The sequence below is a fragment of the Heteronotia binoei genome, chromosome 17, assembly GCF_032191835.1.
Source record: "Heteronotia binoei isolate CCM8104 ecotype False Entrance Well chromosome 17, APGP_CSIRO_Hbin_v1, whole genome shotgun sequence".
NCBI classification, from domain to species: domain Eukaryota; kingdom Metazoa; phylum Chordata; class Lepidosauria; order Squamata; family Gekkonidae; genus Heteronotia; species Heteronotia binoei.
In genome coordinates this window covers 21,213,393-21,241,183 of record NC_083239.1, presented here as the reverse complement: position 1 = coordinate 21,241,183, position 27,791 = coordinate 21,213,393, and the positions used below count along the sequence as shown (strand labels likewise).

At 47.5% G+C, this 27,791-nt stretch overlaps 2 protein-coding genes across 3 annotated transcripts in view; one reads left to right on the top strand and one right to left on the bottom strand.

Moving 5' to 3' along the window:
• The window catches only part of HPCA (hippocalcin), a 39,932-nt gene extending 33,971 nt beyond the window's left edge, over positions 1-5,961 (bottom strand). The window contains exon 1 of the mRNA XM_060258468.1: positions 5,818-5,961. The gene's annotated coding sequence lies outside the window, so the exon portion shown is untranslated. The remainder of the gene's footprint in view (positions 1-5,817) is intronic.
• Positions 1-27,791, top strand: part of YARS1 (tyrosyl-tRNA synthetase 1) — a 196,746-nt gene that overhangs the window by 17,505 nt on the left and 151,450 nt on the right. The gene's annotated exons all lie outside the window — the stretch shown is intronic.

The following is a 27,791-nucleotide window of genomic DNA, read 5'->3' as shown; positions in this document are numbered from 1 at the left end:
TTGGATAGGAGACCACCAAGAGCTCCAGGGTCTCTATGCAGAGGCAGGCTGTGGTAAACCACTTCTGCTTGTCTCTGGCTTTGAAGACCCCAGGTGAAGTCGCCAGAAATTGGCTGCAACCTGACAGCACTACACCCTTACAATGTGCTTTGAGGTTAATTCATTTGGCTTTGTTTATTATAAAGTTGGTGCAAGCAAAAACAATTCAAATGCCACAAAGGCACACATTTTGGCAAACACAAACATATCCCTCCCATATTCCCACCTTATCCTTGAACAGGTAGGCTTAAGCATAAAATGGAAGAGGACTCTGGGGACAGAGAATGTGAATAGATGGACATCGCCAGGCATGGCTAAGAAAAGGTGCCCTGGCTGAAATATCCCCTTCTAGGTGATTCTTAAAGATCACGTACTACATCCAGACACCCACAGAATCTTACAGGGGTGGGGAGGCCTGTCCCTCCCACTCTGAGTGTGGCTCCCTCAGGACCCACCCTGGGAGAAGAAAGTGGCTGGATAGCAGAGCCTTTCTGTCGGAAGCTATAGCAGAAGTGGGTCAGCTCCCTTTTGAGAAGAGGTTTGTTTTCAGGAAAGAGGAGGACGAGCTGGCAGAGAGGTAGCAAAAGCGACTCTGCCCAGTTCATCAATATTTCAACAACCTGTTCCAGCCACCTCTGCTGGGATGGGCAGCCCTAGCACTTTCAGACCTATTTATGTGATTCTGAACGTGCTCAGCAGAAAAAGCCCCATTCAGCAAGGGTGCCTCAAGAAATTGAGGATCCCCAGCCTCCCATCTTTCCCCTCGGCATAGTCTTAAAACAACTTCTGGAGATATAGCCCTTCTTGCTCTAGAACTGAGTTGTGGCTGAATGGCACCCTCTAGTGGACATGCAGCACTACAGCTGAGTTTGCCAGCTCAGCCATAATAATTCCTGTGGGAGCGCTGCCCTAACAAGGGTTTCTGGACTACAATGGTCATATGGTTTAGATGGATTCCAGCTAACCTATTTCTTTCCCAGTCCTTTCAACCAATCTCCATGCCATTCCCCCCCACAAGGCCTACTTTTTACCTCGCCCACTAAGCATCTTCAGAATCCTAACTTTCATTTCATTTTTTCACAAGTTTCTAGCTCTCAAGGCTCTAGAGCTAAAGCTCCAAGACATAAATGTGGAAGGATCAGAGATGTTTCAGCACTTGAGATGCTGGGCATTATGTTCCTTGGGAGACAAGAAAGCAAACAAGTAGAGGGTCTGTCCAACTCTGCCCTTACAAACATCTTCTTAAAGATTATGGAATCTTTTGATGCCCACCCCTCTATTCTACCACACCATTCAGCTACTCACCCACAGAAAAGGAGAAACAGGAAGGGGGTCCAGACACTGGAAAAACAAAATTTAAGCAAGAGAACTTAGCAGCGCAATGCCCGCTGCCTGCAAGACCCCAGATTCAGAGCCACTTGCTGCCTGTTGGTTTGACACCAAGAAACGCAGTCCCTGCTTTTTACACCATGCATATGCTCTGCATTGACCCTAAAGAATGGCCAAAGGGCATATCTAGACAGCCAAGAGTCTTGCTTTTCTGGCTGTGCTGAACCATCCTGCCTGACACCATAAATGCTTCCTAGAGGGAAGCCAGGAACCGGTGTTTCTGGAAGCCCCTTGGCCGTCTCTTGCCTCTCCTTCCTTCTTTAGGATTCCTAATAAAGAGCCTGTCTGACCTGGACAGCCCAGGCCAGGCTAGCCTGATCTCATCAGACCTCAGAAGCTAAGCACAGTCGGTTCTGGTTGGTCTGGGAGACCTCCAAGAAAGTCCACGGTTGCTACACAGAAGGAGGCGATTGCAAACCACCTCTGAACTTCTCTTGCCTTGAAAACCCTGCAAGATCACCACAAGTCGGCTGTCACTTGGCTGCACTTTCCACCAGCGATAAGTAGCTTCGGAGAGGAGAAAGAGTGGTAAGAGTGGAGAGCTGACAGGATGGTTGTTGGGGGGCATGGCCTACCGCTCCTCTTCTTTCTATTCACAATGAACCCCCTACTGGTTGAGACGAAGTATCCATGCTGTTTCCACCAGCGGCCAGACAGACACCTCTGTGAGCTGCTATGGCCACTGCCCTCCCCTGCAGGATCCAGAGAATCACTCTCCTCCCTCCCCCCAAAACACATGCACACGTACATTGCAGGCCCATCTCAGTGCCACATTTGGCACTTCTGTGACAGTCTCCTGATGTGAACTCCTGCGTGCAGCAACATAGAAGAGAAGCAAATACTAAATTGCTTATTCAAAGTCCACTTAATTTCCACCACCACCATCCCCTGGGGATAAACCTCTTGAGCCTGATCCAGCTGAAATCCAGATCTCTTTTGAGGAAAATTACATAAATAGCCTACCTCAGCCGAGTGTTGTGAAATGTACATTTATGTGCCTCTCCCCCCAAGTGCATGCGTTTCATCAGTATCAAACGTTATGCTATGCTAATATTGGCCCTTTGGATTTCCGAGCCATTCTGCACGTTACAAGTGATAAGATGGTAGATGTTTGGTACTATTGCAAACTGCAGATTACAGAGCTGCATTTTTGCATGGGAAGACGCATCAACAATGCCTCGCAGAAATCTAGCAGATCAGGGAGAAAACATGGCACAATCTATTCCCTGATGTTCTACTTCATAACAGGCAAGGAGGTTGTTTTGTTTTTAATGTAGGGGACAATTTTAAAAGATGATCTTCTCCGCTGCAGCCTGAAGTGGCACCCTACTGAAAAGCTATCATCTAGTTCTGCATAACGAGCAAACCACATCTCTGCCATTCTCAAGTGGGCAAGAATTCTAAAACCTTTGCTCAAACTCCCCAAAGCAGGACTGGTGGAAGGGAGATCAGACTTCTTGGGGGGAGCATTGAATGTTCAGGGGCAAGGCTCTCTTCCCCGAGGCTTTTGGAAACATTCTGGGGACCTCACCTCTTCCTGGAAAAAATATTTCTAATGCCATCATGAAGACTGAAACTGCGACAAGGAGGTATGGAACGTTCCGGCAAAAGGGGTCTTCCTGAGACATAAAAAAAAGGCCAGAGATTAACCACCCAGAGATGGGGGAAATAATCTGTTCCAGAAGCAAATTTTCAAGAAAACACTGACGTTTTAACTGCTAGTCCTATGCAAATATTTTTTCCAGTCCTTTGTTCAACTCACACCAATGAGATGGGTGTAATAGGAAGCAAAATCATACCTGTTTTATAAAGCAGGTTGGAATGAAATGGTAAATCACCCTTCCTACACAGCCTTCAATCCTGAAAACTCAGCACCAGGGCCTTTACACAGTAATGGTGGGAGAAAAGCAGTTTTAAGCTCAATGAATGCAGTAAGGTTTACTTTGGAGTAAATGTGCAAAGATTTCTTCCAAAAATAAATTAGGCAGAATATAGGGCACACACAACACTATGCTTCTCCCCCAAATTATCTACCCAGTGAGATTAGAGATAGTGTTGGAGGAAGGCTTCTCCACCCAAAGCAAGGATCACTTTCAGCACCAACAACCCCTTCCCCATCCATTCCAGATCTCTGACCCTTAACCTAACCAGCCACACTTAAGACATCAGCCATTTCTGAGTACATTGCTGCTTATTTCAATGTTTGTTTGATACTGCCTTCACACAACCTTTTCAAAAAGTTAATGTTAGAACTGCCTTACTGCATAAGACCCAGGGCCTGAACCTTTTCTCCAGGGGTGGTTCTCCAGGTACATCCCAGGGCCTTCCCTCCCTGGGTCTGTGTGAGTTCTATGCCGGCAATGAGAGAGCCCGGGCACACGCAGCAGTCCTGTTTTGAATTAGGACCACAGCACACAAAGAGAAGGCGCTTCAGTTTTTCCTCATGCCTTTCCCCCAGCCTGAAACAGCCCTGATGGGGAACCCAGGTGTACCCCATCCGCTCACAGGGATCTTCCAGCTGGACAAATATAAGCTTGAGATCACTGTAAAAATGTGCAAAGGGACTGCTAAAGCCCCCTCTTCTTGCATGTAGTGGACTCAATCCAAATTGGGCAGGCAAATGCCTGGGATTAGGGTCCCAGCTCAGAACTCATGACACACAATTACACAGACCCTGCAGACCATTCCCAAAACAGAGCAGAAAAGCCAAGCCTCCTCTGCTCTCTGCTCCCGGCATGTGGCGTGCAGAGTGATCTTATTGCCTCTCTCCATGGACGGTCCATTTAGCTCTCATGCCTAATAGCTGCTGATGGGTCTTTCCAGCATGACTCTATTTAAGTCTTTTTAAAAAAAAAAAAAATCTATCTACACTGGGGGCCTCCATCAGCGCAGGTCGTGAAACTCTAGAAATTAATGATGCATTGAAACGCTTCCTTACAGCATAACATCGAGAGAACATGGGCAAGCTCACTAGCACATTGGAACGCAAACCTGTCACTTGATAGCTGTGCAATAAAGCGGAGGGCAACCTGTCATTTAATAAAAATTACAGCCTGGGGAATTAAGGTGACATTCTTGGAAAGAAGGCCCAAGATGGAGCTCAGGCTTGAAAACTGCCCTGCACTTTTTTATTCTTTTTCTACAGGCAGGTAGCCTCTTTCTAACTCTTGGAGGTTTCCAACAGAAGGCTGTACGGACAGGCAAAGGAATCTGGCCTTCCCCAATTCTACAATTTTAAGAGGGGAATGGGCACATGAAGTAAAGGTATGCACATTATTGAGTCGCCCATTGTGCAAGGAGAGGCAGCTCAACCCATTGGGTAATGTCCACCTGCCTTTCCCCACCCTCATCCCTAGCTGGGGGGAAAACATTCCCTGTTCCATTCTGTGCATGGAAATCTGAGGTGTGTGAGATGCGCAGAAGGACAGACAGACAGACAGAGAGCTCTTCCTCCCCTCCCCAACGGATATGCAGCTTCAAGGACCAGAAGGGCTGGACTCAATGTCTTTGCCCACTCTCCATCCTCTGGCAATTCCTAAATTCCCCCTATGCATTCACTGAGATGATGCATTCAATAGTCGGGAAATCCCTGACTTCTTGGCCCCCCCACGGAGTTGCTGTACCCTGCTCGGAAATCCCACCACCCCATTGCACTGCCCACATGCCATTCCCCCCTCTCCATCCATTGCATCATCAATCAGCAACCTCTAAAAAACGAGCGGCTTAATTTGGGGGTGTGGGTGTAGATGGTCAGCACCCCCACGCCCTTTCTCTCCCCGTGGGTTACCCAGATTCTAGGTAGAACGGAGGGGAAGCCCCCGCCCCGCGATTACAAGGCACAGGCAGAAAAAAAGCCTCCCATCTATTGCATTTCATTGCAATCGCGAAGCATTGGCATTGACGGGCATCGCGGGGGCGTGAGAGCTCCCCCCTTCCCCGTTCCAAGCGGCTCTTGCGCCTGCACGGGATGGAGGGCAGGGCACCCCCGCCCCTCTTCTGCGCCCCCCAGGTGGAAAGACCCTCTCCCCATCAGTTGCAGGTGAGAAGAAACGCAGCTGTAGGCATTGCGGGGGGGCCTCCCTCTCCCCTCTTTCTCCCTCCTCGGAGGCGATGCATCCCCCGCCTGGAGATGCTCCCCATTCTCCTCTCCCCCCCCCCCCCCGCCAGGGCTTCCCTAGCTCGTTGCAAGGCTCCCCAGCAACGCGCTCGATAGTTGGCATCGAAACCCGAAGGAGGGGGCAGCGCGCGCCGCGCCCCACCTGGAGAAAACGCATCTCCCCCTCCCCCCCCCCACTCCGGGGCAGCAACTTCCTTCAGGGGATCGCCTTGCGCCAACTTTGCGCCCAGCAGCGGCAGCAGGAGCGGCGCGGGCTCGCCCGTCCTCCCTACCTGACCGACAGAGAGAGCGAGCGAGCGAGCGCCTGCCTGGCTGCCTGCCCGCTCGGGCACCGTCTGGAGGCTCCCCTCACAGGCTGCTGCGCCTAAGCCCGCGCCACTTGCATCCCTCCGCCTCGCCTCGCCTCGCCGTCGTCTTCCTCACAGCCGCTCCATCCAGAGCGACCAGGCGCTGCCCGCCGAGCTTAGCGGGCGTGGGGGGGAGGGTGGCTCCTCGGGGCGCTTGCAAATGATACGCGAGGCGGGGGGGGCAGAGGAAGCAGCGCGGCCCGCTCAGATCCGCCGTGGGGGGGGCTGGCCGGCCTGCCCGAGCGCAGCACTTTGCCTGGGAAGCCCCGCAGTGCCTTGGGTCCCTGCTGCGCTCTCCTGGGCTCAGAAGACGGCGGGCCACCGTCGCGCCCTTCCTCGGCACACCCCTCTTTCCCGCGGCCAGGGTGGTACAGTCCGGCGGGGAGCAAGAGGAGCTCAACCTTCAGGACTTGAATGGGATTTTTCTGGGGGCGGAGGAGTAGGGCAGCTGTGATTGACAGGGGGTTCCTCTCTACTGGGGAGTGGGTGGGGTCTGCTTTACAGCTCCGGCCTTGCAGAGGTAAGATAGACAGACAGACCCAAGGAAATTCAGCCTTGGAGCTGTTGAAAGTTTTCCGCTGAATAACAGCGTTTGAATAAACACCCCCTGCACCCTACCCAAGATCCCCTTCTCCCTAGAAAAACGGAAAACGAAGGTGTCTTGCACCTTTGCACCAAAGCACAATCCCCAAAACAGTTAGCTGCTTCCCCAAAACCCAAGTCTCACCCAAACACCAATCATGACATGGGGCTCAATGCATTATAAAGGCCTCCTGCAAGCAAATAAGAGCATTACTTTGGGGGAAGGGCCTAATAGATTTCTACTGTTTCCCCCATCTGACTTTAACCTACTGGTATGGTCTTGCATCCTATTTGCAGTGATCAGAGCCAAATGTTCAGCACACTGTTTAACTGCATCCCAAAAGCTCAGCTATGGCTGACTGCATTAAAAAGACAACCATGCATGCACAATGGCCTTTTGTCACAGATGCCATTTCCTCCTCATGCATGTCACATCTCAGGCTTAAATGGAACAATGTTAAAAGAAAAAAAACACATTTGACATTTTGAGCTGAGACTTGCTATTTAACTGTCTCCTTTTGCACCTTAATGGCCACATCACTTCTTATTCATCAGTCACTGCCAAACCATGCACTTTGTGCATGCACATTTTTTCTTTCCCCTAGTGAGAACTGTACTCCCCTTGTCTTGCAGATCTTAGGATCACAATCTGGTGGTGGATAGCGCTATCAAGTTGCCTCTGACATATGATGACTTCAGAGGGTTTTTCAAGGCAAGAGAAATTCAGAGGTGGTTTGTCATTGCCTGTCCCTGCATAGCGACCCTCAGCTTCCTTGGTGGTCTCCCATCCAAGTACTAACTAGGGCAACCTTTTGTAAAACATGATAAAATGGAGGAGGGGAAAACGTCGAAAGCCATTTTTGCTGTGCATTGGAAGAAAACTGGGGTATAAATTGTCTCCCATACATTCCTTTCCTGGGAACTGAGATCACAAGGAGATGCCCTCTTGACTGCTCCATCACTATAGGAGTTCATCTGCTGGGTACATAAGAGAGGGCCTTTTTAGTGACAGCCCCATGGTTGTGGAACAACCTCCCCAGGCAGATGCACCTGGCCTAGGGTTCCCAGCCTCCCTCTGGGAGTGGGGGTTCCCCCAGTTTTAGGGGCCCCAACCCACCAGCATGTTGCTGGCCAACAGGGGGAATCCTCACTGCCAAAGAGCTCCATCAGCACCCAACATGCCCAGCATCATGATGTCACCCGGAAGTGACATCATTATGCTGGGCATGTCACACAGGGGACACTCTAGCATTTGGGTAAAAACTCTTATGATGCCATAGAGCAGGGGTGGCCAACAGTAGCTCTCCAGATGTTTTTTGCCTACAACTTCCATCAGCTCCAGGCAGCAGGGCCACTGGCTGGGGCTGATGGGAGTTTTAGGCAAAAAACATCTGGAGAGTTACCGTTGGCCACCTCTGCCATAGAGTTTTTACCCAAGTGCTAGAGTGTCCCCTGTGCAATGTGCCCAGTATGATGACATCATTTCTGGATGACATTGTGCCGCATGCGCTCCATTGGAAGCCAGGTAAGACGTGGCAACCCTTGCCTGGCCCCCTTGCTTTTGACCTTTAGAAGACAAATGAAGAGGGTTTTATTCAGGACAACATTTGATTAATTTCAGTTCTTTTGCTGACCCGCAGTTTTATAGATTTTATATTAGTGTTTTTTGTATTTTATTGTGTTTTGCTGGTGTTTACATTGAAAGCAGCCTTGCGCTCCTGTAAAGTAGATGGGCCGAACTCATTACATGTTTTAAATAAAATTTAAATAATACATGTAAATAATAAATGAAGTAAAATAAGAAAACAACATTAAAGCTCCATTGCCCCCAACAGCAATAGCATTTTCCCTTTGCACAAAGGGGCAGCAAGCCATAATCTCCGTGCTCAGAGCCTGCCTCTTCTACTGTCCCAAAGCCAGCAGTGCACTATATATGGAAAGCTTCCTCCCTCAAGAGCTGGAGGCAGCCCAGCTGGGGAGATCTAATATCTACCCAAACACACCTGATTCCCAACAAACAGCCAAATCCCAGGGATAATCTGGAATTAGCCACATAATTGAGATCTGGGAAGCCTCAGTTTGAAGCTCTGGAGGTCAAGCCCCCAGTGGGATCGTGCCTCTGATGAGGACCAGTGGGAGCCACAAATTTGGCAAATTCACTTACTTCCCTTTGGCAGATTCCATTCTTCTTCAGCTCTCTCTCCGTTACCTACGAAAAATGATCTTGCCCTTCTGCTTTAACTGGAAAAGGAGGATGGGATGGGGGGAAGAGAAGGTCACAGTGGAGCACATTAAGAAGTCTGCCGTCAAGGTCAGGGTAGGCCACAAAGGAACTGATTCACCAGGATCATGCCCTTCTGAATTTGGGATGGGTTGATGTTCCCTTACTCTGTGGTCTTCAGGCTGTGTGTAAGGGAATCAGCTCCCAGAAGCTCCCAGGCAAGCCTGATCTTGTCAGATCTCAGAAATTAAGCACAATCGACTCTGGCAAGTGCTTGAATGGGAGATCTCCTTGAAATATCAGCAGTTCAGAGGCAGGGGCAGGCTTTATTTCAGCCACTTCCCTGAATGCCCTCCATGCCCCCAGTAGGGGTCAGTCACCAGAGGTTGCCATGACTTCCAGGTGCACATGCAGACTCACACACACACACACACAAAAATACAAAAAACACAACACAAAAAAAGAAGCTAATCTGACTGAAGATCTGTAATTGTGGACAAGAAGTCCTGAAATGCTGTGTGCCCTCCTTGACTGACCTTGGCTCACTTTAGGCAGCTGCAAGAAGAGCTCTAGGGAATCTCCTTGGATACATTCTCAGTTTGTGTAGGGCCGAGGTGAGGCCAGGTCAGCACTCTGCAAGAATGCGCCCCAGAAGGCACTGGGGTTCTGCAGATGCAGAAGAGGTTCTCTGAGTGAGAAGGCATCCCTTCCCTAGCCCATTACTCCCATATTAACTATGTATATTTAATGTTGTTTTATAATTTTAATGTGTTTTAATCATTGTATTTGTATAATGTTTTATTGAATGCTGTTAGCCGCCCTGAGCCTGCCTAGGCGGGGAGGGCGGGATACAAATAAAATTTAATAATAATAATAATAATTTTGCATAGCTTCAAAAGGATTGTACTAGTCCAGTGACACAGGACCTGAGGGAGCACAAATATTTGCAGCTGCCTTGTTGTTGTTCAGTCACAGAGTCGAGTCCAACTCTTTGCGACCCCATGGACAAAGTCACGCCAGGCCCTCCTGTCTTCCACCATCCTCCGAAGTCTGCTCAAATTCGTATTTGTTACATCAGTAACGCTGTCCAGCCATCTCATCTTTTGCTGTCCCCTTCTTCTTTTGCCTTCTGTCTTTCCCAGCATCAAGGTCTTCTCCAGTGAGTGCTCCCTTCTCATTTGGTGGCTAAAGTATTTGAGCTTCAGCTTCAGCATCTGACCTTCCAGGGAACAGTCTGGGCTGATTTCCCTTAGGACTGATTGATTTGATCTCCTTGCAGTCCAAGGGACTCTCAAGAGTCCTCTCCAGCATCACATCTCAAAAGCATCTATTCTTCTGCGCTCAGCCTTCCTTATGGTCCAGCTCTTACAGCCATACATTACTACTGGGAATACCATCGCTTTGACTATACGGACTTTTGTTGGCAGGGTGATGTCTCTACTTTTTTTTATACTGCCCAGGTTCGCCACAGCTGTCCTCCCAAGGAGCAAACATCTTTTAATTTCATGGCTACAGTCACCATCTGTAGCCATGTGTCAAGCAGCTGCCTTATACTGAATCAAATTATTGGTCCCATCAAGATCAGTCTTGTCTACTCAGACTGGCAGCAGCTCTTCAAGGACATCTCCTGCTACCTGACCCTTTAATTGGAGATGCCAGGGACTGAACCTGGGACCTTCTGCATGCCAAGCAGAGGCTCTTCCACCACAGCAACTTTGCTCTCTGAGTATAATAGCTGAGAATATATAACCTTCTGATGCTGCTTAATAAAGAATAGTTAACCCAGAGGTTTTTGTGCATTTAAGTCTTTGACAGTGCAATCCTAAACAGCTTTACTCAGAATTCTACTAAAGTCTGTTCAATGGGAATACTTAGGATTGTACTAGTCCAGTGGCACCTTTAACACCAACAAAGTTTTATTCAAGGTGTTGTGGTTCTGATACTGCAGTGTATAGATTGGCTAATCCAAAGAGCTGTACTGCTCGTATAATTTGGGTTCCATTTAGCTTTTTCATAAAGCTGGACATTTCTTTTATATCCTCTATGTGGAATTTTTAATGGCTCTGGAAAGGTTGTCCTCAAAATGTATGGTATGGTGTTCGTATGGATATTGTCACAGAATTTGCCATTACTCCTTTTGTGACACCTTGACCACTAAATGTGATGGGGACTGTCATGTTGACAAAGAAGATGGCATTTATGAATGCAGAAGGGACCAGAGGCACAGCTGCTACTTTCTAGGCATAACATTTCAGGGGTTTCTCCTCTATAAACTGATGACAGGTTTATTCAATAGAACTGTCATGGCTCCCCCCAAAGCATTCTGGGAAAGCAAAGGGCTTGAGAATTCTGGAGGTTTCTAGCACCTCTCACAGAACTACACTTTCCAAACATCCCTAGAAAGAGACCATCACTATTAAACCCTTTTAAGACTGCATCAGAGACATAGAGTTGCCAACCTCCAGGCAGAGCCAGGAGATCTCCCAGAACTACAACTGATCTCCAGATGACAAATCGGTTTCCATTGAGAAAACTGTCATTTCAGAGGGTAGAATCAGTGGCATCATCTCCCTAGGAGGTTCTCCCTAAATTCCACTCTTCCCAGCCTGCACTCCTAAAACTCCAGGAATTTCCCAACCCAGAGTTGGCAACCCTAGAGGCACCCTACCACTAAATATATAGATATTAGAACCAAAAGGGGAAATCTCACAGCACAACCTTGTAAGATTGCCAATGCCCAGGAGGCACCTGGAACTGTCCCACCATTACAGTTGATCTCCAGACAATCAAGATCAGTTCCTCTGGAGGAAATGGCTGCTTTGGTGGGGCGACTGTATTTCATTATACCCTGCTGGGGTCCCTCCTTTCCCCAAACTCTGCCATCCCCAGGCTCCATCCCCCAAATCTCCAGGTATTTCCCAACCCAGAGCTGGCAACTCTACAATCTTGCAGTGAAGGTGATGCAGTGTTACAGAAGGGTGAAAGATTCCAGAGCATTGTGGGAACTGGAGAGTTGGCTTACATCATTAAAGCACGGGGTATTTATTTGTATTTCCAAATGTATACCCTGCCTTTCTGCCCTCATATAGCCCACCAAGCCAGCTGAATAGGAGACATTGTTTCATTGCACAATTAACATTTGACACCATCTTTTTTGAGCCAAAATGTGAATCTTAATGGTACTTTGGTCCAGTGCTTACTTGCCAGGCTGGGGGTGGGGGGAGTCATTGCAAACTAGCAGATACCCTCTTATCTTACCTATGGTGAGTAAGCAGCACTCCAGGCGACTGAGCAAGGAACTTCTGATGCATTTTAGATAACTGTTTCTTTTAATTTTATTTTCTTCCAGGACATCCCTGTGCCACAAATGCTTATTACAGGCAAGCTGGCAACTTGCGCATTTACAAAGACTCATTTGGCCACTGTTCAAAATGCTGTCCCTGCAGAGGTCAAAGCACAGTCTGTTGATAACAGCCCTTGAACCTCCACTTCCCAAGTTTCATGGCCCCGGAGAGGAAGAGGAAAGAAAGCAATAGAAAACAGACCTGGGGGAACCACCAACATTTTCGGAAGAAGGTACCAGGATCCTTGCAGTTTCCTCTCCCCTTCTGCTGCACTGCCTCAAAGCAAAGGCCAGAGTTGTTTAGGAGTGACGGAAGGAGCAGATGGTGCGGACAGATGGGAGGAAGAGGCATCCGTTGCTCTAAATTACACAAATAAACATTGATAGAGTGATTAAAATTACAGCCCCATTTTCAGTTCTGGGTGAAACTGTAAACATTTAGGGGGAAGTTTATGGGTGGGGCTGGTGAGCTCTCAGGACATCTGCAAAAGGATCACTGGAGGGTTTTGGTTTTTTCAATTACCCAGCACAGCCTTCATTCTTCTAAATTCAATCTTTCTATACATTTTAGCGACATGCACACACAAAGTGGGTTGAACTGATGTGGATTCTCTGTTCCTCGTTATCTGAATGGTGGATGTTCTTTTCTGTGCACTTGTTTATATAGAGTATGTTGTGGAATTGACTATTCTTGATAATTTGCACAATTTATAATAGAACATTTGACTGGTTTTGTAATTTGTGTTTATTGAGACTTTGTTACACTGAGGCTTTTTGCTTTATTGGTTTCATCTCATCTGTGTTACTTCCTTGTTACCTACCAGGAGGTTGGCAGCTCTCACTGAAAGCAGGCGATCTTTCCAAAAGCATCAATAAATGGGCAAAGACCTGAAAGAAACAGAGAGACCAGCTTCCCAGTACAGTATGCCATAAGGAACTGGGCCCAACACAACCTAACATATTTTTATCTTGCCCTTCCTCTGGAGCTCACAGTGATATACACAGTTTCACCTTCCTCAATCATAGACTCACAACAACCTTGTGGAGGAGGCTATGCTAAGAAGAAGAAGAGTTGCTTTTTATACCCCACTTCTGTCTACTTTATGGAGTCTAAAAGTGGCTTACCTTCCTCTCTTCCCAAGCGGCACCTTGTGAGGCAGGTGGGGCTGAGAGAGTTCTGAAAGAACAGGCACTGGCCCAAAGCCACCCAGCAGGCTTCTTTTTTGAGGAATCAAACCCAGCTCTCCAGATTAGAGTCAGCCACTCTTAACCACTACACCACTCTGAGGCTTCCAAGATGGCTTTCATAGCTAAGACAAGATCTGGGTATGCGTTTCAAAGGATGCTAAGGCACAGCTATGTAGGGCAACTGGGTTGGCAAAATAACTTGGACTAGGTGTCCTGAACATAAGAAACAAGAAAAGGCAGTATTAGGCCCTAGGCAAAACTAGCAAATGGAGCCCAGAATACAACAGCTCCTGGGTGCAAGTCAGGTTGCTTCTCACAAGCAGACATGCTGGAAAGTGCCATCAAGTCACAGCCAACTTATGATGCCCCAGTAGAGGTTTCAAGGCAAGGGACAAACAGGGGAGTTTTGCCACTGCCACTGCATAGCAACCTTGGACTTCCTTGGTGGTCTCCCATCATAAGAACATAAGAGAAGCCATGTTGGATCAAGCCAATGGCACATCCAGTCCAACACTCTGTGTCACACAGTGGCCAAAAAAACCAGGCACCATCAGGAGGTCCACCAGTGGGGCCAGGACACTAGAACCCCTCCCACTGTGCCTTCCCCAAGCACCAAGAATACAGAGCATCACTGCCCCAGACAGAGCTCCAACGATATTCTGTGGCTAATAGCCACTGATGGACCTCTGCTCCATATGTTTATCCAATCCCCTCTTGGAGCTGTCTATGCTTGCATCCACCACCACCTCCTGTGGCAGTGAATTCCACATGCTAATCACCCTTTGGGTGAAGAAGTACTTTCTTTTATCCATTCTAACCTGACTGCTCAGCGATTTCATAGAATGTCCATGAATTCTTGTATTGTGAGAAAGGGAGAAAAGTACTTCTTTCTTTAGCTTCTCTATCCTATGCATAATGTTCTCTATCCCATGCATAACCTCAATCATGTCACCCCTCAGTTGATGTTTCTCCAAGCTAAAGAGCCCCAAGCATCTTAACCTTTCTTCATTGGGAAAGTGTTCCAACCCTTTAATAATTCTAGTTGCTCTTTTCTGCACTTTTTCCAATGCTATAATATCCTTTTTGAGGTGCGATGACCAGAACTGTACACAGTATTCCAAATGAGGCTGCGCCATCGATTTATACAGGGGCATTATAATACTGGCTGATTTGTTTTCAATTCCCTTCCTAATAATTCCCAGTATGGCATTCATCTTTTTTTATTGCAGTCACACACTGTCTCAACATTTTCAGTGAGTTATCTACCACGACCCCAAGATCTCTCTCTTGGTCAGTCTCCGCCAGTTCACACCCCATCAACTTGTATTTATAGTTAAGAATTTTGGCCCCAATGTGCATTACTTTGCACTTGGTCACTCACATTGAACCTTATTTGCCACGTTGACACTCACTCGCCCAGCCTCAAGAGATCCCTTTGGAGTGCCTCACAATCCTCTCTGGTTCTCACCATCCTGAACAATTTAGTATCATCTGCAAACTTAGCCACGCACTACTTACTCCCAACTCCAAATCCTTAATGAACAAGTTAAAGAGCATGGGACCCAGTACTGAGCCCTGCGGAACCCATTGCTTACCACCCTACACTGTGAAAATTGTCCATTTATACTCACTCTCTGTTCCCTATTAATTAGCCAGTTTTTGATCCACAAGAGGACTAATTCCAAGGACTAACCAAGGCTGAACCTGCTTAGGTTCCATGACTGGGCCATTCATGTCCAGGCTTCTGTTAAAACCTTCTCCTTAAATTCTAAAAAGAACCACTTGTATTCCATATGGCCCATCAGAATGAGAGTTTCAGGGGGACTCCATGAGAACAGACTTTTAAATGTACCTATATGACAGAGGCAAACTACAAATGAAGGAAATAAGTACTTTTCTCATTCATAGACTTCACAGATTGCCAGGAGTTAACTGATAATACTTATGATAGGTATAGCTAGGTATCGGTATAGCCTTGTAAAGGCGATGAGTCTCAGGCTGCCCCATTCATCTTCCATAAAAGAAAACAGAATTCAGCTGATCTTGCAGTTGTTCTAACAGCAGTGGTTATTGGAGGTCCCCAAACCCATAAAGCTATACATAAAAGTGAATTTTCACATGTGTACATAGAAAGAGCAGATCTTTTGCAGGGAAAGGTTAGAACAAGGCTTGTGTGGAGATGGTTGTTAGGCAATTTAAAAAAGATCGAAAAATACAGTTTATCCCTGATCTTAGACCTTGTGGTAACCTTGATGAAATGCCTCTGTTGTCGACTGCAGGATTCCCTGTGTTGTCTGGGATGGGCAAAGAAAGCTGAATTCCCTTTCTTCTCAAGCAGGTGACCCCCACCTCCCCACGCAGATAATTATCTTCATAGCTATTTTAATCCTGTGCAGCATGAGTGACAGCAAAATGATTGACGCAGAGCGATTTGAAAGCATCCCCATTTCCGACTTAAAAAACCTTTCCCTAAAACCATGCTAATCCCTCGGGCTGGCCTGGATTCCAGGAGGCAGAGGGAGCTTTTCAGCCGGGACACATGGTCAACCCGCAGAGCTCTCCAGAGAGAGGGAGCGAGAGAGACACGCCAGACGTGATTATTTCACTGGAACAAATTAGTGGAGCAGATGCCCTGGGGGGAATGGAGGAAGGGAGGACCAGGCCCCATGGAAATATGGGGTGGCCCTAGAGAATGCACACTCAAAAAGGGAAGGAGGATGATTGATCCAGGGATTGCAAACCTCCCATGGCACAGAGTGGTAAAGCTGCAGTATTGCAGTCCAAGCTCTCTGCTCACAACCTGAGTTTGATCCCGGAAGTAGCTGGGTTCAGGTAGCCAGCTCAAGGTTGACTCAGCCTTCCATCCTACCAAGGTTGGTAAAATGAGTACCCAGGTTGCTGAGGGGAAAGTGTAGATGACTGGGGAAGGCAATGGCAAAACCCCGTAAAAAAGTCTGCCGTGAAAACGTCTTGATGCGACGTCACCCCAGAGCCAGAAATGACTGGTGCTTGCACCTTTACCTTTGCCTCCTTTGAGAAGGGCAGTGTAATGGTGTGGCCTGAGCCTATGGGTATTCATTTAGATGCAGCAAATCCCATTGAATTCAAAGGGGCTTACTCTCAAAAAGATAGGGATGCCAACCTCCAGCTATGGTCTGAAGGTCCCAGATTTACAGCTGAACTCAGGCCTACATAAATCACATATTTATTTATCATTATCCCTGTTTTACAAAGTGGTAAGCTGCAGTACTGCAGTCCAAGCTCTGCTCACCACCTGAGTTCAATCCTGGTGGAAACTGCATTCAGGCAGCTGGCTCAAGGTTGATTCAGCCTTCCATCTTTCCAAGGTCAATTAAATTACCCAGCTTGCTGGGGGTAAAATGTGGATGACTGGGGAAGGCAAACCACCTCGTAAAAAGTCTGCCAAGAAAACATCATGATGTGACATCACGCCGTGGGTTGGTAATGACTCGGTACATGCACAGGGGATTACCTTTACCTTTATTTATTTAAAACACTGAATCTACTTCTCCTATAGAAAATGGCTCCTATAGAAAATGGAAGGTGGTCTGAATGGCATTATACCTCACCAAGATCCTTCCCCTCCCTAATCTCATCTCCCAGACTCCACCCTCAAACCTGGAGTTGGCAACTGCAGATATAGAAAATGTCCAGATGATTCTTCTCAGATGCTGGGGAGAAAATAATGGGACCAAAAAAACTTTCTTTGCCTAGCGGTGAGCTTCCTGTGGAGACCTTATTGACCACGGGTGGGAACTTAATGGACCCTTGGAGAGTCTGTAGGTGTGGGGAATTCCTTGTGGCAGTGACATCTCCCAAGAAAAGAAAAACAGAAGCACTTTGGGGTTCAAAAAAGATGGAGGCTGAAGAAGAGCATGCCGTGGTGGTTTTAAAGTTATGGAGGCAGTGAAATCTAGAAAGGAGCCTTTTCCTTTCCAAAACATGACCCTGCTTGTGTAGCTCTGTCCAGTTAAATTAACTATAAAGCAAGTTCAGGACAGAGAATAGGGGTGTGTGTGTGTTAAAGCTCCATGTTACAGTACAGTTTTGCTGATGGAACTCCTCCTTGCTGCTAGAGGAGTTTGCAGTGGCCACTAATATCAATCTGTTCATTAAAAAGAAGCATTAGTTAAATTAGGACTTTTCTTGTAGCAGGAACTCCTTTGCATATTAGGCCACACACCCCTGATGTAGCCAATCCTCCTAGAGCTTAGAGTAGGCCCTGTACTAAGAGCCCTGTAAACTCTTGGACAATTGGCTACATCAGGGGTGTGTGGTCTAATATGCAAAGGAGTTCCTGCTACAAGAAAAGCCCTGGATGAATTCAAGGAAAGCAGAGATACTGATGACTAATAACAAGCCATGTTCACTTTCCCCTGCCCTAGAAACCAAGTTTCTCCACCCAATTCTCCTTCTCATAACTCTAAAAGACACAGAAGTCCTGTTCCTTGCTACTGGCCAACCAAAATCAAAGTCTGCTCACTTTTTTACCAGTCCTGACTCCTCTGCCTTTAACAGACATTTGGGCAGACATAATGGTTGTGTCTCTTAATTAATACGGTTGCTGTAAGCTGGACATGGCTGGATGACCCATAAGACACACAATGGTTGTTTCTAGTAGCACAATAACTCAGACTACCCCAAGTTCATCAGTGCTTAGAAGCTATGCAGGGTTGGCTGAACTTAGTACTTGGATGGGAGACCACCAGGGAAGTCCTGGTTGCTCTGCAGAGACAGGCTAAGACAAGCCACCTCTGAACATCTCTTGCCTTGAAAACCGCTAGAGGAGTAGCTATAAGTCACTTATGACTTGACAGCACTTAATTATTATTATTATTATTCATGTTTCTCTCTATGCCATGAGAAATGTCACCAGCCGTTAAAGGCAGAAGAGGAGGCAAGGCTAGTGTTTCCCCTCAATCAGTTGGCAACTCTAGACATCAAGTTTGCCCCGCTGACTGAGGCCTAAATTGTCAGTACTGGAGGTGGGGGGCTGTGCTCCCAAGCACCAGACAGCCAGACGACACTCTCTGCTCGGCTGTTTTCTTCCCGGCTGCCTCTCACAGGAATTGCTTCCCTCTGATTTCTCCTGCTCAGAAATTACTAGGGACAGACAAGAATCCTCTCGGGGAGCCCTTGGGCAGATGCGACAGCATCTCTGTTTTCTCACTTCTGAGGGGAATCTGCAGGTATTCCCTCAAGTTGCCATGGCAGCCACAGAAGAATCTCTTGGGGGCTCCTTGCGACCTTGGCAGGGCGAATTTTAAATTTCAAGAGAGTTGGCCTCGGGCAGCATCTCGGTTGGAAAATCCCTCTGGCAAACTCTGTAACGTGTAAATCAGCCACAAGCCCCGCAGATGAATCAGCCAAAGCCTTGACTGATTAATGGGGGTGGGTGGATTTTGGCAGGTGGCACACAGTAATTGAGTGCAATTTTTAGAGTGGGTTGGGGTTTAGGGAGTGATAATGTAAAAGGGAAAGGAAGCTATTAAATATTAAAGTTGACCCTTCTGGGGCCCCTCACAACAAGAAGTGATAATTTGCATGGATGAAATAGTGGGATACAGAAACAAATGCAAGATCACCAAGACTGCTATATTGAGGCTTTGCTGATACACAGATTTATTTAAATAGAATGAAGGAGTGGAAAAGTAACATATGCAGGGCTTTTTGTAGAAAAAGCCCAGCAGAAACTCATTTGCATATTAAGCCACACCCCCTGGCACCAAGCCAGCCAGAACTGTGTTCCTGTGTGTTCTTGCTAAAAAAAACATGCCCTGAACATACAGAAGTGGCACATTTGCAAAGGGAATGGGGAAATGTGGCCATCAAGGCCCATAGGACAGAGTCCAGTAAACAGGGTGTCCCCCTGCTCAGAAACCAGGGCTGACCCAAGCAGGCCTTCTCTTGCTTGGTGTGCAGAAATCAGTAGGTGAAACTCTCTACAGCTTGAAAACATACAGCTGCCTTATATCGAAGCGTATAGGTCAGTATTGTCTACTCGAACTAGCAATGGCTCTCTTTGGGGTCTTCAGTCAAGCACTTTCACATCACTTACTTCCATAACTTTTAACTGGAGGCTGCAGAGGTTGAACCTGGGGCCTTCTGCATGCAAAGCTGAGACTCTTCTACAAAGCCGCAGTCCCACCCCTTAACATATGAAGCTGCCTTGTATTGAATCAGACCATTGCTCCATCAAGACCAGTACTGTCTACCCTAAGAGGTAGCAGGTAGAAATCTTTCACATCCCCTGATGCCTGGTCCTTTTAAATGGAGATGCCAGGGGTTGAACCTGGGACTCTGCATGCCAAGCAGAGGTTCCTCCGCCGAGCCACAGCCCCTCACTTTACTTGGCAGTCAACACAACGTTCTGCAGATCAGTTTGCTGTTAAAATGCTGTTGGCTGGACAGTTGGTAACCCTCCCAGGAAGCCCAGTCCTGCCCCCACTCCCCAACCCTGAGCTGGGTGAATCTGGAGGCCAGAAAGTGATGGTACTTTTTACTTACTTCGTAGCCCACCTTCCTCGTTGAGACAAGCAGATGCTGCAGCCTCTATCTGCACCCTAGTAATGCTTCATCGGCCTGAAGATTTGGGCAATGCAGATTCTTGCTCACTCAATGCCACATCTCACCAGTGCTTAAGTTAAACAGGTGCAGAGGAGGCAACATTCCTGCAGGCATAAGAGTTCCAGAGAAGAAGTGAGCAGGTATATAGCAGGGGTTGCGAATCCTCTTTCCCAGCCAGCTTCTCCATAGCCAGCCTCCTCCTGCAAGGGGGAGGTCTTTATTCCTTTGGTGGTTCCCTCATCCCCCCCAAACATCAATGAAACATAAATGGCAAGCATAGGAGGAGGGTGATGGTGGGACGCAGACTAGTAACTTCTCTGTATCTATTTGCAAGGCTTGAGTGAAGGCACAGGCAGGCTTCCTTCCACCCTCTAAAGCAGCAGCCCTGGAGTGCCTTTTCAGAATAATCTGAGACATTACAAAATAGCAAGCTCTGACTTTTGTAAAATTTTCTGTGCTGTGATACTTTGGTTGGCCCATGTGAAAAGGTATTCAACAGAACTGGGGTTGTTTTTGGAATTCAACTAAGAATCAACATGGCTGTTTACAATCTGTATCTCTTCCCAAAGGGAAAAAGGATCCGGAAAAGCTGCCTTGAGCTTCTCTTTGCCGAAAAGGAAAAAGAAAAGATTTTATTTGATCTGCTCCGGGATAATCCCCGCCAGGACTCTCAGTTCCAGATAGATTGCCATCTTCCAGGTAGGGCCTGGAGATCTGATATCACAACTGATCTCCAGGCAACAGAGATCAGAGCCCCTGGAGGAAATGGCCACGCTGAGGGTGGACCCTGTGGCATCACATCCAGGTCCCTTCCTTCCCCAAACTCTGCCTTCCCTAGGATTTACCCCAAATCTCCAGGAATTTCCCAACCTGGAGTTGGCAATCCTGGTGTCAGGACCTTAGGGACTGGTTAAGTAGCTAAGCCATCCCCACCATCTCATTCAAATGTGTCATATGCAGTGCATGCCCCCCCTCCATTAAACGCAAAGACACAGTCAAGGTAAAAGGGACTGGAGCACTGCAGAGTAAGGGGTGGGGCAAGGGGGAAAGTAAGGGATTAATTGCCAAAGCCCAGATAATGAGGATCTCTGCTCAAAAGCCCCTTCATATCATTTAAAGCTCTAACCAGGTTTCCTGGAATACAAAGCCCTTTGTGATGTCCCTGTGCTCTTGCTAAATCTAGACTTAGGCAGGTAGAGGAGGGGGTGGGTGGCAGAGAGTGAATTCATTTCATAATGAAGGATGTATTCTCTCTCACACACACACACACACTCTCTCTCCTCCACCTCTGAATGCCTTAGGAAGGTCAAGGATGGGGGTGGGGAGTCAGTTTCCTGAGATGCGATATCATTGTCCTGCCTCATCTGTAGAACTGTGACAGTGATTGTTCTGTTTGCTTCTATATTTGTCTGTCCTAAAAGTCACTTTGGGGGTGTGGGATGATATGGTACAGCCCGGTCAGTACTTGGATGGGAGGCCACCAAGGAAGACTCTGCAGAGGAAGGCAACAGCAGACCACCTCTTCTTCTCACGAGCCTCGAAAGCTCCTTTCTGGGGTCGCCATAAGGTGCTTGCAATTTGAGGGTGCTTTAATTGTTCTGAAGCCACTTTGCTTGTTCTGATTCTCCTTTGTCTCCTGCTCTGTCTTGAAGGAGGGGCACAGAGATGGGATGCTTTTCCTGTTGTTTTGCTCATAGTAGCTAGCGAGAGCTTAGGCTAAGGAAGGAGACCCACCTGCAAAAGGTCATCCTCCAGCTTAGGAGCTGAACCCAGGTCTCCCTATTCCTAATCTCTGTCACACTTTAAAGATATGCTGTCGATTAATGCCCTGGCTTTTTTTGGCCGGGGGGGGGGGGGGGGCTCCTGGTGCTCTTCCATCCTAGGGATTGATTCAGTTCCAGAGTGGCCAAACTGTGGCTCATGAACCACATGTGGCTCTTTCACAGGTTTCCCAAGCCCTAGGCGACTGCCTAAGGTTGCCTAATGGCCATGCCAGCCCTGATCAGCAGGGACCTTTTACTGGTGCAGAGAGAGCAGGGGCTGCTCCTGGGGTCCTCCAATGTGATTTACATCACCTGGGGGGGCGGCCTCCACTCTCCTTCCTCCACCCTCCCAGGAAGCACCCAATTTTTCACCCCCCAGGGCGACTGTTGCCTAATGGGCATGTCAGCCCTGACCAGAGCTAGGGTAGGGTTGCCAGGTCCAACTCAGGATACGCCTAAGGACTTTGGGGGTAGAGCCAGGAGCAAGGCCGTGAAGAGCACAATTGAACTCCTGAGGGAGTTCTGGCCTTCATATTTAAAGGGACCGTGCTTCTTTTAAATGCCTTCCCTTCACTTGGAAATAATGGAGAACGGGGGTATCTTCTTTTGAGGCTCATATTTTTGAAACTTTGCGGGGGGGGGGGGGGGTTGAGGAGAGGTACCAGATGCTGTGCTGAAAATTTGGTGCCTCTGTCTCAAAAAAACAACCCCTCAAGCCCCAGATTCCCTTGGATCTATTCTCCATTACATCCTGCGGAGACCAATCTCCATAGGGTATAATGGAGTCTCCAGCAAACATTTCCCTCCCCCACTCCTGCTTTCTGATGACCCTGAAGTGGGGGAGGGATTCCAAACCAAGGGATCCCCTGCCCCACTGGGGGATTGGCAACCCTGGGAAACACAAGGAGCTTTTAACATTCTGCTATGCAGAAGATAAAAATGCAAGTAGAATATACATTCCAAACCTCTGCAAAGCTCTCCCCCCCACACAACGTACCTGTGCTTTCAAACTTTCTCTTCCTTCTTGTGCTGCTTAGCTTGCAGTCACAAAACCCCAGTTTGCAGGGTTCCCAAAGCAGAGGGAAAGACCACTAAGCCAGCTGAGATCAGCAGAACATATTCATGCCACTTACAGTGCTTTGCAGCCAACTCTCCTGCTACGAAAAACAGGAAAAAGCCTTTAAAATGGATTAGAATCTCACCCTGAACTGCAGGACGGCTGTTTTCCAGTTGCCAGACAGCCTCGCCCTGATGGATGATTTGGTTCACAAGTGTAAAAATCCCTTTAATATGTGTGCCTTTGCTGTCATTAGGAAACTGCACGGTGCTTCATTGACACCCTGCCTCGGTGTTTATTTGCCAGGCCAGAAAGCTGAAGGCAAGCTGCAGCCTCCAGAAACACACAGGCATGAAGTTTTGAAATGCAATCAGCATCTGAGCAGGGCTTGGAGGATCTTCCTTTCTTTGCTTTCTGAGGAGTGCATGTCTTATGCCCCCTCCCAGCAGGCAGGTGAGGAAGCTCATCCCAGACAACTGGAAAGGCACCTCCAAGCAAAGGATAAAGTCACTGGCAAACCAAAGAGGAAAGGACAATTAATTCTGGCAGAGAAAGGAAACTTCTGTCTTGCGCCTGAAGCCCCAGCAGGCATGGAGGGTGGAGGGAAGTCACAGGTTCTGCTTTTCCCCCTGCCTGGCGTGAAGCTGTCACGGCACTTCTTGCACTGGCATCAGTCACCACACAGATAGGTCACGATTAGGATTTCCTCCAGAGAGGAACGATCACGTTTCCACACAGCAAAGAGCCTCGATCTGACATCTGAGCGCCAGGGAAACACGGAGAGCTGAGAACAGGCCACCAGCAAGTTCCTAGCAGAAGGCAGGCGTGGGATGCCAACTTGGATGGAAGTGCCCGTCTCTGTGCCAGGTTCTGCTCTGGAGAGAAATTGTCTTGGGAGCAGATTTGAAAGGCTTCTTGTAGACACAGAGAAACAAGAGCAGGCAGGAACTACCAAGGCTTTTTTTTTTAGCAGGAACGCGTTTCGGCTGGCTTGGTGTCCAGGGTGTGGCCTAATATGCAAATGAGTTCCTGCTGGGCTTTTTCTACAGCAAAAGCCCTGGGGACTACCATGGAAGTGGCTTCCAGCTCTGGGTACAGGCAGCTAGCCTTGGTTGCCGGTGGGTGGGTGGATCATTCTCCCACCACTGCCTCCCCCCAGGCCCCCCTGCCCCAAGTGAGGGGCTTCCCAACCCTGTGCAAGGCAGCCTCTGTAGCCAATGCTGCAGCAAGCCAGTGGCACTAGCAGCTGTGGCACCTCACCTGCTCCACCTGGGGCCTCTTCAGAGTGGCTCACCTGCTCTGCATGGTGCTGATGGCGGCAGCAGCAAGAGAGAGGTGTCTTTTGCCCTGCTCTCCCCAGGGCCATTTTTGCTTCCCAAGCCACCCCTGCTTTGCTGCTATCCAAAGTAGGATTGCCAGCCTTCAGCTGGGACTAAGATATTTTTCAGAATTATGATTGATTTCCAGACTACAGAGATCAGTTTTCCTCAGGGAAAATGGCAGCTTTGGAGAGTGGACTTCAGGGCATCACATCCCTGCTGAACTCCCTCCTCCTCCTTCCAGGCTCCACCCCCAAATCTCCAGGAATTTCCTAACCTGGAGTTGGCAACATTAATTTCACCACCTCACAAACACACCCCATGTAGGATTGTTTTCCATCAGCAAGGAAAGAGTCACAAGCCTGCTTGCCTCCTACCCTGCAACTCAGACACTGGTTGCCTCTTAATTCAAAAAAGCATCTCCAATTTGGGACAGAAATGGAGTGTCTGGATGACAGGCTGCTAGACAAGCCGACCTCTGACTCTCCCCCTGCTGGCAGCAGCAGAAAGGAAGATTCACCCTCCTCCTCCAACCCACCAGACATGCCAGGGAAGCCTTGAAAATCTCTCTTCTGATGCAATAGCGACTCGGAGCCAAGCAGGCCTCCCTTTGCCTTCATATTACATCTTAAGTGTGAGCCAAGTCAGGCTTTTGTGCGGGTCAATCAACTCACTGCCATTAACACCCATTTCGTGTAGGTGTGTTAAGTGCTATCCAGTTGCTTCTGACCCAGGAGTTGATGACCTCCAAAACAACCTACTGTTGACAGTCTTGCTCAGGTCTTATAAACAGCTTGTGTTGGGTCTTCCTCTTTTCCTGCTGCCTTCAACTTTTTCTTAGCACTGCTGTCTTCTAGGCACTGCTGTCTTCTCATCATACACCTGAAACACAATAGCCTCAGCTGAGTCATTTTAGCACTGGCAAGAAATGCATAATCTAAGAAGAGCAAGATTCAAGGACCATAACATCTTAAAGACCAACAAGATTCCTAGACTATAAGCCTATAGCCCTTTGACTCTCAAAAGTTTACCCGCTGGAAATTGTGTTGGCCTCTGAGGTGTTACTGGACTTGAATCTTGCTCTTCTACTGCAAACCAACACGGCAACTCTCCTGAAATAATCTGTGAAGCTCCTGATGAAAAGTGTTCAGAAACAGCAGCTGGGAACCAATCTTGGCAGCTCACAGGTACTGAAGGATCTTCTCTAGAAACACACCGGGAACAAGAACACTTAAATATAACTCATTAATAATGTAATGTGATGGAATTTTAAAACTCAAACAAATATAGTGATATGTTATATGATACCAGTTTTCTGTAATAGAGCAAAAGACATCCATAGCAGTTACTAAGAGTTATATATACAATACAAAAGTAGGAACAGCCTGGCCAGGCAAGCCAAATTTCATCAGATCTCAGAAGCTGAGCAGGGCTGAGTCTGTCAAGTACTTGAATGGGAGACCTCCTTGGAATACCAGCAGTCAGGAGGCAGGGGCAGGCTTTATTCAGCCACCTCTCTGAATATCCTCCAGGCCCCCAATAGGGGTCAGTCACCAAAGGTCACCATGACTTCCAGGTGTGCACGTGCACACTCACACACACACAAATACAATCCCTCCCCTAAAAAGAGTATGAACAATCTTATTCACCAAAGAGATCACACGATTCAAGTATTATTATGTGCTTATTAAAAAAAACCCAATTCATAAACTATGGTACAAAAATGTAATCATTGCAATATCCACTTAATGGAAACAGATTACTGTTGTAAAAAAAGATGTGACTCCTTTAGCATCAAAGAGATGTGAAGAAGGCACTGGGATAAGACTTGCAGATAGTTCTTACTCAGGTAAATACTGGTAATCTAAAAAATAACAACAACAAACCATAGACCAATCTACAAGGTACATATAAATGTTAAATACTCTAAGTACTATAGCAACTCTACCTTACCTAGTTTCCTAAAATACATTCATCACTTGCAAACTAGCTTCAAAATGAGACGAACTATATTTTCTGAAGAAGGATCTTCCCCGGCATCAGGTGGGTTTCTGGGAACAATTAAGAGAGATTATCTTGACACCAAATGCACTAAATGGAAGGACTCAGTTAATGCATTAACTTTTATTCATCAAAGAGAACATAACATAAGAGAAGCCATGTTGGATGAGACCAATGGCCCATCCAGTCCAACACTCTGTGTCACACAATGGCCAAAAATTTATATATATATATATATACACACACACACACTGTGGCTAATAGCCACTGATGGACCTCTGCTCCATATTTTTATCTAACCCCCTCTTTAAGTTGGCTATGCTTGTAGCCGCTGCCACCTCCTGTGGCAGTGAATTCCGCATGTTAATCACCCTTTGGGTGAAGAAGTACTTCCTTTTATCCGTTTTAACCTGACTGCTCAACAATTTCATCGAATGCCCACGAGTTCTTGTATTGTGAGAAAGGAAGGAAAGTAATTCTTTCTCTACTTTCTCCATCCCATGCATAATCTTGTAAACCTCTATCATGTCACCCCGCAGTCGACATTTCTCCAAGCTAAAGAGCCCCAAGCGTTTTAACCTTTCTTCATAGGGAAAGTGTTCCAACCCTTTAATCATTCTAGTTGCCCTTTCTGGACTTTTTCCAACGCTATAATATCCTTTTTGAGGTGCGGTGACCAGAATTGCACACAGTATTCCAAATGAGACTGCACCTTCGATTTATACAGGGGCATTATGATACTGGCTGATTTGTTTTCAATTCCCTTCCTAATAATTCCCAGCATGGCGTTGGCCTTCTTTATTGCAGTCGCACACTGTCTTGACATTTTCAGTGAGTTATCTACCACGACCCCAAGATCTCTCTTTTGGTCAGTCTCTGCCAGTTTAGGAGAAGTAACAGGAGAAGCCACAGACACCCTGGTTTCTTTTTTTATGCATATAGCTTCCACATGCATTAGTGGGATGTGCTGCTATTAAAGCATGCTCAGGATTGCAGTTTTAAAGGGGCAGAATTGCTCTCAGGCTCTGCAGCTGGCTGCCCTTCCTCAAAGGTCCCCCTCCCCTTTGCACTGGAGGAGGCCTCCATCAGACACCAGGTTTCTCTCTCTGGGCTTCTGCAATCCTCTTCTTCTCTCCCTCTTCCCAAGTGCAGCTTGTGCTCTTTTCTCCTATGTAATTATGTAGAGGCTACTTCCAGCTCAGGGAGGTGGGGAGATCTCACACCACCCTACAATGTGTGGTCATTTAGTTTAGTGCATTTGTATCCTGCAAACCTGTTTTGTGCTTTCTTGCACTTTCTAGCCCACAAGAGGAAGGCCACCACTTTTGGACAATCACATATTTGCAGCACCTGGATTCGCCTTTGGAGGCAGGAATCCTTTGCCTGGAGGGCCAACGGACAAAGGCCTCAAGCTCTCACAGCCCCAGAATCCAGCCCAGACTCAGTCACCTCTTTTGGCATGCAGGAGCTGGCAGTGGGATTTGTCAAGAGCACACCCAGACTGACAACTGGAAGCTGCCAGTCAGAGTCTGGCCATGAGTCCCTTTGGCCAATAGCCTCTCTGCCAAGTGGCAGCAGGTCTCTGAGGCAGAAGACTCTTCACACCATGCCCTCTGATAACTTCTACCCAGAGAAGCTGGGCACTGAGAATCCAAAGCAGGCATTCTTCTATGGAGTCGGGTTGCATGTGTTCAAAACATTTCTCTTATATCATCTCAGGACTTGTGGAGCCTTATGGGAGGGCGGGATAGAAATTTAAACACAAATGAATAAATAGAAAAATAAATAAAAATACAACAGCCCTGTAAGGCAGGCCAGTATGGCAATCCAGATATGG